Raw genomic sequence first — 5,535 nt, forward strand, 5'->3', positions numbered from 1 at the left:
TATTTGGAAAGGGAAGATGCCTCGAATTGCTAAAGACACTTTAAAAAAGAAAAACGAAGTGGGAGGACTTACACTCCCTGACTTTGAAGCTTATTATAAAGCCACAGTTGCCAAAACAGCATGGTACTGGCACAAAGATAGACATATAGATCAATGGAATCGAATTGAGAATTCAGAGATAGACCCTCAGATCTATGGCCGACTGATCTTTGATAAGGCCCCCAAAGTCACCGAACTGAGCCATAATGGTCTTTTCAACAAATGGGGCTGGGAGAGTTGGATATCCATATCCAAAAGAATGAAAGAGGACCCCTACCTCACCCCCTACACAAAAATTAACTCAAAATGGACCAAAGATCTCAATATAAAAGAAAGTACCATAAAACTCCTAGAAGATAATGTAGGAAAACATCTTCAAGACCTTGTATTAGGAGGCCACTTCCTAGACTTTACACCCAAAGCACAAGCAACAAAAGAGAAAATAGATAAATGGGAACTCCTCAAGCTTAGAAGTTTCTGCACCTCAAAGGAATTTCTCAAAAAGGTAAAGAGGCAGCCAACTCAATGGGAAAAAATTTTTGGAAACCATGTATCTGACAAAAGACTGATATCTTGCATATACAAAGAAATCCTACAACTCAATGACAATAGTACAGACAGCCCAATTATAAAATGGGCAAAAGATATGAAAAGACAGTTCTCTGAAGAGGAAATACAAATGGCCAAGAAACACATGAAAAAATGTTCAGCTTCACTAGCTATTAGAGAGATGCAAATTAAGACCACAATGAGATACCATCTAACACCGGTTAGAATGGCTGCCATTAAACAAACAGGAAACTACAAATGCTGGAGGGGATGTGGAGAAATTGGAACTCTTATTCATTGTTGGTGGGACTGTATAATGGTTCAGCCACTCTGGAAGTCAGTCTGGCAGTTCCTTAGAAAACTAGAGATAGAGCTACCATTCGATCCAGCGATTGCACTTCTCGGGATATACCCGGAAGATCGGAAAGCAGTGACACGAACAGATATCTGCACGCCAATGTTCATAGCAGCATTATTCACAATTGCCAAGAGATGGAAACAACCCAAATGTCCATCAACAGATGAGTGGATAAATAAAATGTGGTATATACACACGATGGAATACTACGCGGCAGTAAGAAGGAACGATCTGGTGAAACATATGACAACATGGATGAACCTTGAAGACATAATGCTGAGCGAAATAAGCCAGGCACAAAAAGAGAAATATTATATGCTACCACTAATGTGAACTTTGAAAAATGTAAAACAAATGGTTTATAATGTAGAATGTAGGGGAACTAGCAGTAGAGAGCAATTAAGGAAGGGGGAACAATAATCCAAGAAGAACAGATAAGCTATTTAACGTTCTGGGGATGCCCAGAAATGACTATGGTCTGTTAATTTCTGATGGATGTAGTAGGAACAAGTTCACTGAAATGTTGCTATAGTATGTAACTTTCTTGGGGTAAAGTAGGAACATGTTGGAAGTTAAGCAGTTATCTTAGGTTAGTTGTCTTTTTCTTACTCCCTTGCTATGGTCTCTTTGAAATGTTCTTTTATTGTATGTTTGTTTTCTTTTTAACTTTTTTTTTCATACAGTTGATTTGAAAAAAGAAGGGAAAGTTAAAAAAAAAAAAAAAAAAAGAAAAAAGACAAACAAGGAAAAAAAAAAAACAAAAAACGATGTAGTGCCCCCTTGTGGAGCCTGTGGAGAATGCAGGGGTATTCGCCTACCCCACCTCCATGGTTGCTAACATGACCACAGACATAGGGGACTGGTGGTTTGATGGGTTGAGCCCTCTACCATAAGTTTTACCCTTGGGAAGACGGTTGCTGCAAAGGAGAGGCTAGGCCTCCCTGTATTTGTGCCTAAGAGTCTCCTCCTGAATGCCTCTTTGTTGCTCAGATGTGGCCCTCTCTCTCTGGCTAAGCCAACTTGAAAGGTGAAATCACTGCCCTCCCCCCTACGTGGGATCAGACACCCAGGGAAGTGAATCTCCCTGGCAACGTGGAATATGACTCCCGGGGAGGAATGTAGACCCGGCATCGTGGGATGGAGAACATCTTCTTGACCAAAAGGGGGATGTGAAAGGAAATGAAATAAGCTTCAGTGGCAGAGAGATTCCAAAACGAGCCGAGAGATCACTCTGGTGGGCACTCTTACGCACACTTTAGACAACCTTTTTTAGGTTCTAAAGAATTGGGGTAGCTGGTGGTGGATACCTGAAACTATTAAACTACAACCCAGAACCCATGAATCTCGAAGACAGTTGTATAAAAATGTAGCTTATGAGGGGTGACAGTGGGATTGGGAATGCCATAAGGACCAAACTCCACTTTGTCTAGTTTATGGATGGATGTGTAGAAAAGTAGGGGAAGCAAACAAACAGACAAAGGTACCTAGTGTTCTTTTTTACTTCAATTGCTCTTTTTCACTCTAATTATTATTCTTGTTATTTTTGTGTGTGTGCTAATGAAGGTGTCAGGGATTGATTTAGGTGATGAATGTACAACTATGTAATGGTACTGTAAACAATCGAAAGTACAATTTGTTTTGTATGACTGCGTGGTATGTGAATATATCTCAATAAAATGATGATTAAAAAAAAAAAAAAAAATTTAAGAACATTTTTTTCTGGAGTACATACAACTTCAAACCATCACATCTCCCAATGGCTGTATTTCATTTCTTCCTGTCTCGGAAATGGCTCCATTATCCAGCTGGGTGTATAATCCAGAAATATATGAAGGATTCTTATATTTCCTTTCTCCTCACAAACATATCTAATCTATCAAAAAGTCATTTATAATGTTTTTTGGCAGATATACCTTTTATAGTTGACATTAATAAACTGTAAATTTTTTAAGTGTATGCACCTGACCTTTTAAATCATCACTACAATCCAGGTAATGAATAGTTCTATCACACACACACACCCAAAAGTTCCTCATACTCATTTCTGCCTTTCCTCCCTTGCCAACCCAACAACAACTGATCTGCATTGTCACTACACATTTGTGTCACTACAAATTTCTAGAATTTTATATAAATGGAATCATAAAGTTTATAATCTTTTTTACATAGCTTCTTAATTCACCATACTTATTTTGAAATTGGTCCTTGTTGTTGTGTGTATCATTATTTCATTTCTCTTTATTGCTGAGTAGTATTCCATTGTATGGCTATACCAAAATGTGTTTATTCATCTACCAGTTGATGGGGTGTTTAGGTTCATTCCTTTTTTGGAGATTAAGGGAAAAACTCTCTATAAACATTTACATAAATTCTTTGTATGGACATATTGCTTTCACTTTTCTTGGGTAGATACTTAGACATAGAATGGCTAGATCAGATGTAGGTATACATTTAAACTTTTAGGACACTGTCAAGCAGATTCTCTTAAGTGGTTTTACCATTTTACATTCGCATCACCAGTATATGAGAGTTCTAGTTGTCCCACAGTCTCACCAACACTTGTTATGGTCTGTCTTTTTAATTCTAGCCATTCTAATACATATGTGATGGCATATCATTGTACTTTTAATTTGTATTTTTCCTAATGCCTAATGGGCTCAAGCATAATTTCATGAGCATATTTTCCATTCATATATCTCTTTGATTAAGTGTCTGATCAGATCTTTTGCTCACTTTTGTTTTACTGGATTACATCATTTATCACAGAGATATATAAATATTTTCCTCCCACTCTGTGGTAATTATCTTTTTATTCTCTTGACAGAGTCTTTCAAAGAGCAGAAGTTTTCCATTTTGATGAAGTCTAATTTATCCATTTTTTTTGTTGTTGTTTTATGGGTCATGCATTTGTGGAATCTCTAGGAAATCTTTGCCTAACTAAAGTTCACAGAGATTTTTCTCCTAGAAGTTTCATAGTTTTAGGTTTCATTTAGTCTATGATTCATTTGAGTTAATTTTTGAATATGTTGTCTTTGCATATGGATATCCAATTGTACCAGTATCATTTGTTGAAAACTGATAATCCTTACCCTTGAATTGCCTTTGCACCTTTGTAAAAAATCAGTTGTCCATATATATATGTGGATTTATTTCTGGATTCTCTCTTATGAGCCATTGATCTATTTGTTTATTTTGACACCAAAACTACATTCCTTTAGTTATTGTATCTTTATAATCAGCCTTGAAGTCAGATAGTGTTAATCCTCTTAGCTGTGGTGTCCTTTTTCCCTTCCTTCCCTCCTTCCCTCTTTGCCCCCCTCCGTCTCTCTTTCTTTCTCTTGTTTCTTTACATTTCCATATGAATTATAGAATGATTTAGTCAATTTCCACAGAAAAATCTACTAGGATTTTGATTAGGATTGCACTGAATCTATAGATTAATTTGGGGAGAATTGACTTTTTAACATTATTGAGTCCTTGGATGTATGAACATGATATATCTCTCCATCTACTTGGGCCATCTTTAATTTTTCTCAGCAACGTTTTGTAGTTTTTAACATACAGATCTTGTGCATTTTTCATCAAATTTATTCCTAAGTATTTTAGTATTTTTGATACTATTGAAAATAGTATTAAAATTTTAATTTCAAATAATTCATTACTAGTATACAGAAAAACAATTGATTTTTGTATGTTGTCTTGTATCCTGCAACTTTGCTAAACTCACTTATTGATTCCAGTAGCTTTTTGTAGATTTCATAGAATTTTCTACATAACTGATCATATTGCCTGTAAATATAGTTTTACTTCTTCCTTTCCAATAGAAGTGGTGAGAGTAGACTTCATATCCTTAGTCCTGATTGAAGTCCTTTTATTTTAATTCCTAAGTAGCCATTGAATATCTTAATTTTCCCCTATATTAACCACTGCTACCTGATTAAAAGTTATAATCTTCCGTTATCAGGACTGCTATAAACTAACCTCCTAATGCTCATACTGCATCTCTTCTGACCCAGCTTCAAAGTGCTATTTTCAATTTTAAATCTGATACTTAAACCTCACCTTAAAACCTATCAATGGATTCCCATTGCTTTTCTGATAAAGACGATTACTCTTACATTTGCTGACTGGATGCTGTATGATTGCAATGCTGCTTGAAATTTCTCTGACTCCCATCTTGTTCCACCCTGCATTCCAGCCACACTGGCCTCTGCTAAGTACCAACAACCCACCATGATTCTTTGTACTTTGACTGCAAGGACTTGTCATATGGTGTCACCTCACTTTATCCAATCTCTACTTCACCTGGTTAACTTCTAGTCTTCTTTTTTCACCTGACCCCCAGTGACAAGGTTAGCTACTCCTTTGTGCAAGTTCAGAGAAAGGAGTAGTTTTTGTTTTATAGCCTTTATGGAAGAAAAATGTACTAAAAATTAGATTTTTGTTTTGTTTTTATGCCTATAGGGATTTTTCTCCTGTCTCAACCAGAATATTTTCACTTTTTTTTGTGATTTTTATCTCAACAGCTTGCTGAATTAAAAGGGAAGTTACTAGGCTGGAAAATTCTTGTTGCTTTTTATTTTATTTTA

Source organism: Choloepus didactylus, chromosome 5 (genome assembly GCF_015220235.1).
Source record: "Choloepus didactylus isolate mChoDid1 chromosome 5, mChoDid1.pri, whole genome shotgun sequence".
NCBI lineage: Eukaryota > Metazoa > Chordata > Mammalia > Pilosa > Megalonychidae > Choloepus > Choloepus didactylus.